Source organism: Balaenoptera acutorostrata, chromosome 11 (assembly GCF_949987535.1).
Source record: "Balaenoptera acutorostrata chromosome 11, mBalAcu1.1, whole genome shotgun sequence".
In the NCBI taxonomy this organism is placed as follows: Eukaryota; Metazoa; Chordata; class Mammalia; order Artiodactyla; family Balaenopteridae; genus Balaenoptera; species Balaenoptera acutorostrata.
In genome coordinates, this window is record NC_080074.1 from 84,068,138 (window position 1) to 84,080,517 (window position 12,380).

Genomic DNA, 12,380 nt, shown 5'->3' on the forward strand with positions numbered 1-12,380 from the left:
CCTTTTCTTTTTCACTTAGAGAAGTTCCTTCAACATTTTTTGTAAAGCTGGCTTGGTGGTGCTGAACTCTCTTAGCTTTTGTCTGTAAAGCTTTCGATCTCTCCATCCAATCTGAATGAGAGACTTGCTGGGTAGAATACTGTTGATTTTAGGTTTTTCCCTTTAATCACTGTAGATATATCATGCCACTCCTTTATGGTCTGCAGAGTTTCTATTGAAAAGTCAGCTGAAAGCCTTATGGGAGTTCCCTTGTATGCTGTTGCTCTTCCCTTGCTGTTTGTAATATTCTCTTTATCTTTAATTTTTCTCATTTTAATTACAATATGTCTTGGTTTGTTCCTCTTTGGGTTAATCCTGTATGGGACTCTCTGTACTTCCTGGACTTGGGTGGCTGTTCCCTTTCCCAGGTTAGGGAAGTTTTCAGCTATTATTTCTTCAAATATGTTCTCAGCCACTTTCTCTCTCTTCTCCTTCTGGGACCCCTATAATGTGAATATTAGTGCACTTGATGTTGTCCCAGAGGCCTCTTAAACTGTCATTTCTTTTCATTCAAAAAGAGTCCATTGTTGATGAACCACTGCAGATGCCGAAGGTGTCAGTCAAGAAGAGGAACTGAGTTAAATATCTTTGAATCTTTTTTTAATTAAAAAAAGTTAAACTTTTAATTTTGAAATAATTTCAGACTTGTAAAAATAATACAAAGAATTCCCATATACCCTTCAATCAGATTCCCCAAATGGTAATGTCTTACTTAACTCCAGTCTAATTATCAAGACCAGGATATTAACACTGATGTAGTATTATCATTTAATTTATACAACTTATTCAAATTTTGCCAATTTTCCCCCTAATGTCCAGAATCCAATCCAGGATCACATGATACATTTAAGTGTCTATTATTTGTCCTCAGTTTTCTTTAAACATCCGGTTTTCTTTCGTCTTCCTTGAGATTTTTGAAGGGTACTGGGCAGGTATTGTACAGACTGTCTTCCAGTTTAACTTTTTCTGTTATTCCCTCATGACTAAATTCAGGTTATGCACTTTTTTCAAGAATACCACAGAATTGGTTTCTGTGTCCTTCTCAGTACTAAATGCTTTCACTTTAAATTTAATTGCTTCTGGTGCTTTTTGTTCTCATTAAGATCCTATTCTTCAGGATGCCAAATGGTGTTCAGCTCATGGAATCCACAGAAGAAGAGGCAGGGGAAAGATTTATGAGATCCTCTATTTAGGCTGTAAGCTCCATCACTGGAAAGCTTTCAGAACCATGTTATTTTTTAGCTCCAAATCTTAGCACAGGGCCTGACATATGGTGTTTAGGGTTTGCTGAAGGAATGAATCACATTTCATTTCATTACCCCCAGACATTCAAAAGAGAATCTGAAAGAGGTGTACAATCAGGATTTCCAGATTCATGTATTTGGGCTGCTGGGATGATGAAATTCCCAGAATAAGGAATATGCAAATCCCCACTGTACCTACTTCAAAAACAAGGAGGCCTACTCCCTACCATTACCTCATTTTTACCATTTTTCTTCCACAAAAGGAAAAACATACCTGATTGTCCGCTGGAAAAAAAAAGGCACTGTGTGGCATGAGATTTGGCAATCGGAAGTAGCTTTCTGGAATAACAAGCAGTAGTTGTTTCACAGGTTTGTGCTAATGCATTACAATGGAAACCAAATACTGTTTCTTACCACTGACAAGTTACTGTAAGATGCTTAATCAATAATAAAAATGCAGTACTAGTTGGCACTATTCAAGAAAAACACCAACTCGCCATATATATACAAATTATGAAAAAGCTTTTGCTCAGCAGAGATTAAAAACACAGTATTATTCCACAATATTTATTAAGAGTTTAACCCAGGTGGACAATATGTCTAAAAGGGTTAAGATTTAGTACCTGCCCTTAAGAAGCTTATGATCCTATATATGTTTGTGCATATGCAGGTACACAGACATAGAAATCAAATACTGAATGCAATTAGACCTAGATGGAGGCACAGGTTTATGAGTTTATGCTGCCAGAACACAGAGGGAAGGGCACTTAATTCTGTTTTGGGAAAGGAGTAACATTTGAAAGCATTTTTTGGATGGGTATTTCAGACTACGAGAACACCACAAACAGGAGGTGAAACAAATGCATTTAGTATAATCCTATGCTATCATTAAAAATGACGTTTAGGTAATGAATCCAGAAAACATATCAAAGTCAGGTGTTAGAAAATGCATCTGCTGATATGACTCTGATCAGTAAAACTGGACTTTTTCAAAACAAATTTTACCTTCTCACACATGAAACTAAATGCACACTAAATTGACAGAACACCTATCAGACCAGAAACCAGATACCTAATCATCATGCACCATCCAGAAATGCAGCTTCCCTAGAAAATTCAAAATAGGGATGAGGTTTAGATTCACTGATATTTTGGACTTCCCTGGTGGCACAGTGGTTAAGAATCCACCTACCAATGCAGGAGACACAGGTTCAATCCCTGGTCCAAGAAGATCCCACATTCCATGAAGCAACGAAGCCCGTGCACCACAACTACTGAGCCTGTGTTCTAGAGCCCACGAGCCACAACTACTGATCCTGCATGCCACAACTACTGAAGCCCACGTGCCTAGAACCTGAGCTCTGCAACAAGAGAAGCCACTGCAATGAGAAGCCGCACACCACAACAAAGAGTAGCCCCTGCTCGCCGCAACTAGAGAAAGCCCGTGCACAGCAAAGAAGACCCATTGCAGCCAAAAATAAATAAATAAATTTATTTCAAAAATGTATTAAAAAAAAGGATTCATTGATATTTCATGCAAGTCCATCAAGATTTATTTATCCATGAATCCTTACTACACTTGGAAAAGGCAGGCAAGTGCGTCCCCCATGACCACCTTTCCTGAGTTTCAATCCAAACAGCCAAACAAACCCTGAAGAAAAGCAGATATTTAGCCAGACTGGTCTTAACTGAAGCCAGCAGAATATCTTGCTCAAAATGGGGGTTCATAGTGGGTGTTGAGATACAGGAGCCTAATTAGGTAATTTTCCAAATTTCCATCCATTCTCTTCAACAGGACTTGTCAACAGAATCTTCACACTTCAATCACCTACACTTTTTGAAGGGTACTCAATTTCAGACTCCAGTGCATGCCTTCCTATTCTGGAAGAATTGCACCTGTGATAACCTGGTTCTTCCACCATCTCAGCCTCAGTCACCGTGGAAGAGGAGAAGAATCTGAACTTTGATTCAAAAGCAGGATTTCTACGTGGGTCTACCTACAGGGAGAAAATGAAGGAAACCACGCGGACACCCAGACAAAGTCTTATGATGGAGACACTTTGCATTCACTAATAAATTAGCATCCTGTTTTTACATGTCAAAAAAATGACATTTAATGTCTCTCCCTATGATAGCAGCCTGCGTCACTGGTACCTCCCTCTTCTGTTTGTTGAAAAGTCCAACACATTTGGCGAGTGGGTGTGGCTTGGAGGAAGAAGTTTCAGGGGCTGATAGAAGTTATATTCTAGGAAGTGCTTATTTTCTTGTAGCACCATCCAGTTGCTGCATTTGAAGAACGCTCTACTTGGTATTTGCCCTGTTATTTAATCTAAAGTCAGAGGTCTGGAATTTTATTTTATTTTAATTTTGGTCTTATTTATATATGTTTAATTCACATGCACTATTTTCCTTTTTTTTGAAATATAAAAATTTTTAATGACGTATAGTTGATTTACAATGCTGTGGCAATCTCTGCTGTACAGCAAAGTGACTCAGTTGTATACAGAGACATTCTTTTTTAATATTCTTGTCCATTATGGTTTATCACAGGTATTGTATATAGTTCCCTGTGCTATACATTAGGACCTTGTTTTTTATCCATTCTAAATGTAATAGTTTGCATCCACCAACCCCAAACTCCCAGTCCATCCCTCTCCATCCCCTCCTCTTCCCTGGCAACCACAATATGTATATGAGTCTGTTTCTGTTTTGTAGATGTGTTCATTTGTGCCATATTTTAGATTCCACATATAAGTGATATCATATATTTGCCTTTCTCTTTCTGACTTACTTAACTTTGTATGATAATCTCTAGTTGCATCCATGTTGCTGCAAATGGCATTATTTTGTTCTTTTTTATGGCTGAGTAGTATTCCATTGCATATATGTACCACATCTCCTTTATCCATTCACCTGTCAATGGACATTTAGGTTGTGTTCATGTTTTGGCTATTGTGAACAGTGCTGCTACGAACAGAGGGGTGCATGTATCTTTTTGAATTATAGTTTTGTCTGGGTATATTCCCAGGAGTGGGATTGCTGTATCATATGGTAATTCTGTTTTTAGTTTTCTGAGGAACCTCCATACTGTTCTCCATAATGGTTGTACCAACTTACATTCCCACCAACAGTGTAGGAGGGTTCCCTTTTCTCCACACAGAGGGTCTGGAATTTTAACCTGACCTGTGGACCAGAGAGGTTGAAAGTGCTTTACTCTTGGTTGATACTCACGTTGCCCTTCTGCCTGGGAGTCTGTATGGCCCCTTTCCATAAACATTTTTTTTCCAACCCTTACAGCTCTTCAGTGGAAACTTGTTACATGTATCATCATTTGTGAAGTTGGAGAGTCACAGCTTCAGCTATTTGACCAGCTTCCCAAAGTGAAGGCTTTGATCGCCATCACTCAGCGAGAATCTCAGCAGCAAGCTGCTCTCCCGTCTCTCCTTTCCTGCTGCACCACCTCACACAGGGCCCTGAGGAGCCTGCCCCTTCTCAGGTGATGGGCACTCCCTACTTGGTTTGTTAATAGGCAATGTGAGGCAGAAATAAGAGGACATAATTTTAATTTTTTCTTAGCACCCATTTGGATGCTGTTATGGAGTGAATGTGTCCCTCAAAATTCATATAAAATCTAATCCCCAATGTGATTATGTTTGGAGGTGGGGCCTTTGGGAGGTAATTAGATCCTGAGAGTGGAGTCCTCAAGAATGGGATTAGTGCCCTTATCAGAAGAGGCCAGAGAGCTGGCTGTCTTTCTGCCACATGAGGCTACACCAAGAAGCTGGCCAGCTGCACCATCAGAGCACTCTCTCCAGAACCCAACCACACTGAAACCCTGATCTCAGACTTCCAGCCTGCAGAACCATGAGAAATAAATTTCTGTTGTTAACAAAAAAATAAAATAATGTTTATGGGTTTTATAAATACGGAAAATGTTTATGTAACATTTAGTTTAAAAAGCAGGATGAAAGACACAGAGACTACATAATATCAAGAAACTAAGATAATGTATTTTCAGGGGGAGAAAAATCTAGAAAGAAACACAGTGAAATGTTTCCAAGTGTTTTGTCTGAGTGGCCAATTAAAGCTTTTTTTCCTTCTTACTTTTCTGTATTGTTCTAAAATTTTACAAGTGTCATGTCTTACTTTTGTAAGACATACCTACAGCTCAGAAAGAAAAAAGAATATATATGAACTATTAGGGAATAGCAAGTAGATCCGTATGGCTGCATACAGTGTGAAACATTAGGAAATCAAGCTGGAAACATAGACTGAGTTAGTTGGTGGAGGGCCCTGGATGCCCTACTGAGGAGTCTGAGCTTGATTTCCAGGTAGCAGGGAGCTAGTGAAGTTACCTAGCACTGCATTTCAGCCCCCTTTGTTTCTTGGCCAATCAGCACTAAGGCAGAGGGCACACTTGTTCTCTCTTCTAGGAACTAGTCTTCCCATCATAAGTTACTTTTATCCTAATGCATTCCACCTTTGTCCAACCTGAATGGCTCACTTCTTACCTGGATTCCTATTTATTTCTGTAATGAAGATTGTACTCAGAAGCTGTTCACTGAACCCTTTCCGGCATGGCTGGGAAAATAAGACTTTGCTGCCAAGCATGAGCAGGGAAAGCCAAAGACCCTTCCACATGGGGATCAGGGTCCCACCTAAGGATCAACCACCACATATCTCAGATACAGTATCAAAGCATCACAGAAGGATCCACCTCTCCTGAGTAGGCTGGAACGAGGAAATTTTATACTCTTGGCCTTGACTTCAAACGTAGCAAGATGTCTAAAAGCTGGAGAACCAAAGCAGAGAAAATAGATGGCTTTACTTGCCCAAGGCCAGTCACTAGCCAGGGAAGTATGCAGAAAGTCAAAAGAACAAATGAATAAGTGATGCCTACAACATCCTACAATTGACTGTTGAACAATACACGTTTGAACTGCACAGGCCCACTTATACAAGGATTTCTTTCACTAAATACGTACTAGGGTACTACACAGTTGGTTGAATCTGTGGATGTGGAACCATGGATACAGAGAGCTGACTGTAAAGCTATACAAGGATTTTTTACTGCGTGGAGGGTAGGGCACCACAATCCCTGCTGTTGTTCAAGGGACAACTGTAGTAAAATAGTGCATCACAGAGTACAGGCTGGTAGGAAAGCAGGAGACACCAAAAAGGAGCTGAAAGAACAGGCAGGTGGCTGGAATGTTTGTGTAAGTGGGAGAGTCATAAAAATACAAGACCAGGGTCAGCAGGGAGAAGTTCAGACTTGGGGATTCAGAGGTAAGGCATCTGCAGCTGATTCCAGGGCAGAGTAAAAGGTGCCCAAGGGGGCACTGCAGTGCAGTGACGATGGGGTATGCTGGGGAAGAGAAGAAAGACCAAAGTCATCCAGGATGACATCAGGGGATGGGCAGGAGAGGAAAACGTCTAAGAACACAAGGGGCGGCATCCTGGAGGTGGGTAGATGATTAAAATAAGGATAGAAGAGGGGTGAATAAACAGAACACCTAAATGAAGGTACAGGCACACCTCGTTTTACTGCACTTTGCACATATTGTGTTTTTTACAAATTGAAGGTTTGTGACAACGCTGCATAGTGCAAGTCTATTTTTTTTAAACATCTTTATTGAAGTATAATTGCTTTACAATGGTGTGTTAGTTTCTGCTTTATAACAAAGTGAATCAGTTATACATATATATATGTTCCCATATCTCTTCCCTCTTGCATCTCCCTCCCTCCCACCCTCCCCATCCCACCCCTCTAGGTGGTCACAAAGCACCGAGCTGATCTCCCTGTGCTATGCGGCTGCTTCCCACTAGCTATCTATTTTACATTTGGTAGTGTATATATGTCCATGCCACTCTCTCACTTTGTCACAGCTTACCCTTACCCCTCCCCATATCCTCAAGTCCATTCTCTAGTAGGTCTGTGTCTTTATTCCCGTCTTGCCACTAGGTTCTTCATGGGCTTTTTTTTTTTCCCTTAGATTCCATATATATGTGTTAGCATACTGTATTTGTTTTTCTCTTTCTGACTTACTTCACTCTGTATGACAGACTCTAACTCCATCCACCTCATTACAAATACCTCCATTTCATTTCCTTTTATGGCTGAGTAATATTCCATTGTATATATGTGCCACATCTTCTTCATCCATTCATCCGATGATGGACACTTAGGTTGCTTCCATGTCCTGGCTATTGTAAATAGAGCTGCAATGAACATTTTGGTACATGACTCTTTTTGAACTATGGTTTTCTCAGGGTATATGCCCAGTAGTGGGATTGCTGGGTCGTATGGTAATTCCATTTGTAGTTTTTAAGGAACCTCCATACTGTTCTCCGTAGTGGCTGTATCAATTTACATTCCCACCAACAGTGCAAGAGGGTTCCCTTTCCTCCACACCCTCTCCAGCATTTATTGTTTCTAGATTTTTTGATGATGGCCATTCTGATCGGTGTGAGATGATATCTCATTGTAGTTTTGATTTGCATTTCTCTAATGATTAATGATGTTGAGCATTCTTTCATGTGTCTGTTGGCAATCTGTATATCTTCTTTGGAGAAATGTCTATTTAGGTCTTCTGCCCATGTTTGGATTGGGTTGTTCGTTTTTTTGTTATTGAGCTGCATGAGCTGCTTGTAAATCTTGGAGATTAATCCTTTGTCAGTTGCTTCATTTGCAAATATTTTCTCCCATTCTGATGGTTGTCTTTTGGTCTTGTTTATGGTTTCCTTTGCTGTGCAAAAGCTTTTAAGTTTCATTAGGTCCCATTTGTTTATTTGTGTTCTTATTTCCATTTCTCTAGGAGCTGGGTCAAAAAGAATCTTGCTGTGATGTATGTCATAGAGTGGTCTGCCTATGTTTTCCTCTAAGAGTTTGATAGTGTCTGGCCTTACACTTAGGTCTTTAATCCATTTTGAGTTTATTTTTGTGCATGGTGTCAGGGAGTGTTCTAATTTCATACTTTTACATGTAACTGTCCAATTTTCCCAGCACCACTTATTGAAGAGGCTGTCTTTTCTCCACTGTATATGCTTGCCTCCTTTATCAAAGATAAGGTGACCATATGTGCATGGGTTTATCTCTGGGCTTTCTATCCTGTTCCATTGATCTATATTTCTGTTTTTGTGCCAGTACCAAACTGTCTTGATTACTGTAGCTTTGCAGTATAGTCTGAAGTCAGGGAGCCTGATTCCCCCAGCTCCATGTTTCGTTCTCAAGATTGCCTTGGCTATTCGGGGTCTTTTGTGTTTCCATACAAATTGTGAAATTTTTTGTTCTAGTTCTGTGAAAAATGCCAGTGGTAGTTTGATAGGGATTGCATTGAATCTGTAGATTGCTTTGGGTAGTAGAGTCATTTTCACAATGTTGATTCTTCCAATCCAAGAACATGGTATATCTCTCCAGTGCAAGTCTATTGACACCATTTTCCCAACAGCTCACTTCATGTCCCTGCATCACATTGTGGAAATTCTCGCCATATTTCAAACTTTTTCATTATTATTATACTTGTTACAGTGCTCTGTGATCAGTGATCTTTGATGTTGCTATTGCAAAAAGATTATGACTCACTGAAGGCTCAGATGATGGTTAGCATCTTTTTAGCAATAAAGTATTTCAAAATTAAGGTGTGTACATTTTTTAGACATACTGTTATTGCACAGATTATAGTACAGTATAGACATAACTTTTATATGCACTGGGAAACCAAAAAATTCCTGTGATGCACTTTAATGCAATATTAGCTTTATGGCAGTGGTCTGGAACCAAACCAGCAGTATCTCCAAGGCATGCCTGTCATTAAGTGACAGAGGGGAATAACGTCTGCAAAAGGCAGTGAAGCTCAAGTAAACGCCAACCTCACTTCCTAGTTCTGAAATACAGGAAAGAGTGATTAGCTTCCACAACCCCACTATGGTCATTCCGTCAAATTTAGGTTGACCACATTACAGAGCACCTGAGAATTACTGAAGTGAGAAAAGAGAAACTTCTTTCCCCCTATCAAACTGACTTATCTTAATAAATTATTGTACCCACAAAGGAGTCTTGAAGAAGGGGAAGAGGTGAGAAGAGAGACACTCTCACAGTTTCATATACTTCTGGTGGGAATGACAAATGGTATAACATTTCTAAAATGCAATTTGGAAAACTGTATCAAGGGACACAAAGATACTTACATCCTTGGACCCAGAAATTCTACTTCTTTGAGTTTATCCTAAAAATATTAAAGATGTACATAAAGGCTTTTGTACATAGAAATGAATTAAAATATTTCAACAGTGTAAACCTGAAAACAACCTAAAGGTATCAACAAACAGGGGAACAACTAAAAAACTAGGCTGCAACCATGTGATGGACCACTCTGTGGCTTTTAAATACAATGTTTTCCAATTATTTATGAAACAGTAAATGCTATATGAAATATTAAACTTTGTATGTTTTTTGTTTCTTTATTGTTTAAAAATACAGTATATTAATAGAAGATTTAAGGTACACTAAGGCCAACAGATCAGGAGACAACTGCCAACAAAAAGGCAGACTGCTACTCACACTTCCCAGGAGGAGGGGGCATGCCAGGCCACATGGGGCCACATGGGAAAGCACCAGGGCCAGTCGGGAGGCAGAGGGAGAGGGGCAACTGTGGGTAAGAGTCTCTACTGTGGTTTCTGTGGGAAGGAATGGGCAAGACAGGCTGAGCAGGTTTAGTTTTGGCTAGTTTGAATGATTTCAGCAGCCTGCGGGGCATCGGGGCTGTCCCTAGTTGTCTGGTACCTGGCCCAGGGGCAATTAGGACAGGTAGACAGTAGCCCAGAGTGTGAGATCCCAATAAAGAAGGTGGCTGGGGTGTGGGCTCTGGATTGGTTGGTGTGGTATTTGACAAGCGCACTCCCAGGGCAAGTTGTTTACTATCAGTGGGCTGATCCTGGGAGGGGCAGTCCCTCCCGAATCAGCAAGGTCCCACATGTCAAAGCATCAGAATACAGAAAATAAAGAACATGGTGAATGCATTTATTTTCCTTAATTTAAGATTATTTGAAAATAAAAATTTTCAAATTTTCTACAATTAACACGTACTATTTTTTTAATTTAGAAAAAATAAATATTCCCCCAAAAGTTTTGTGTTATGCACAAGCCTTGGGCATTTCTTTGAAAGGATAAATTTATACCACTATCTGAAGAGTCATGTGTGCGGCCCTTCTTATATTGTTTTTTAAACCCAAAGAGCAAATACAGACTGCTGACACCATGAACTTGTTGTTGCTGAAGATATGAGAACACACTGAGCCACTTTCACGGCGCATCTTAATGTTTTCCTAAAGAGAAGCGACAGGGAGTTTCTAACCAAATGCACAAGAGTCCAGACTGACCCTTGTCCTAAACTGTGTGTGAAAGAGAGGTCTGTTGGCGAAGTATTTAAGGAAGAGTCAAGAAGAAATTTTCCACAAGCGTTACCTGCCTATAGAGGATTCCCTCTGTTGAGGAGGCAGGGAGAGCAGGTTAAGTGTTCTGATTTCTGAAAGTGGCAGCCACGCTGGATAACCGATTGAAAGCACCCGTCAGGTTCCATGTTTAATGCTTTGGAAAGAACTGTGACACCACAGAGTCCACAAAGGGCTGTTGTCTGTGGCAGGGAATAGCCACAGTCTGCCAAAAGCACTGCCTCTTCATGGGGAGTGACTAAGTAACCTGACAACCTGCACTGATTTCTGAGGATTCTCCTAAGGGAAGAACCTCCTGACTGTATGGACTTCCTGGAGCCTAGCTCAAGTTCAGCCCCCACTGCAGTAACACTGGTTCCCACACGTGAGCAGCCCACCACCTCACCGACCGTGGGACTGAACGGCCATGGGGCGAACCAGGCACAGCCAGGAGCACTTCTGTCCAAGCTTCCCCACCTCACTGTGTGGCTCTAGGTGAGTGGTTTACCCTCTCTGTGGAGCCCTCATCTGTAAAGTAGAGGTTATGATACAGACTAGAGTTCCCTCGCAGAGCTTCGATAAGAAAAAAAACGAGATAAATGTTGAAGCCTCTTGGAATCTATGAAGTTTTGCTGGACAGATAGTAGGTAGGACATTAATTACTTATCTGAATTGGGTATAATGGGCTTATGGCCACGCAAAAGATCTAAACGGATACCGATGTGCACCTCTCTCTACCCTCACACAAACGGTCAGATTGAATGTAACTGTTAAAGATGACTGAGGTCCGAGTAAAATTAAGGGGCAGCTACAGAGCTAGATTAAACCAGAAGTATAGTATCAGATAATTCAGATCTCCGCATGAAAATCCTCATATAATTAGTAAACAAGAAATTTCTCCCGCTGCTTCTGAAGAAGGTAATGTGAGACATTCATCAATAACCAAACACATAACTCAAAACTGTGATCATTGCTGTGAAAAAAGCAGTACGCTACTCAATATGCAGATCACCAGCAGTATGATCATTGCACAAGAGCTTTGACTACTGCATTTCACTGCTCAAAATTCAACTCTGGCTCCCCACTGAATTTTTTTTTCATTGAAGTATAGTTGACTTACCATGCTATGTTAGTTTCAGGTGTACAGCTCCCCGCTGAAGTTAAGATGACATGAAATACAAAGTCTTTCAGCCTCCCTACAAGCCTCACCGCATGCCGCTCTCTTATTCGTGACCCAGGCAACAGGCACAAAGCACTAAGTGACAGTCCCCAGTCATGTCACGTTCCTCCCTGGCTCTGCTTCTCCAGGCATGCTTATGCCTGGAATGCCCTGTTCCCAAATCAGGTTAACATAAACTTACTTGTCAAGACATGTTATCTCCTACAAGAAGCCCTCTCTGACCACTGCCCCCCAAACCTGCCACCTAACTGGGGTCCCTTCTATGTAATCCAGTAGCACCTTGTAATTGATACCATCATTGAGCTGATCCCACTTCACTGTAATTATCCTGTCACTAGTCAGTCTCTCTCACCAGACACAGCTCCTTGAGGGCAGGGACCATGTTTGTATTCCCAGCTTAAAACAATCCCTGACACACCACCCACACTCAATAATTGAGGAAATGACGGATTATTCAATAACTAGTATTAGGTTAATTCCTTACCTAT

At 40.7% G+C, this 12,380-nt stretch overlaps 1 protein-coding gene across 9 annotated transcripts in view; it reads right to left on the minus strand.

Moving 5' to 3' along the window:
- The window catches only part of BMAL2 (basic helix-loop-helix ARNT like 2), a 102,303-nt gene that overhangs the window by 74,997 nt on the left and 14,926 nt on the right, over nucleotides 1–12,380 (minus strand). The window lies entirely within an intron of this gene.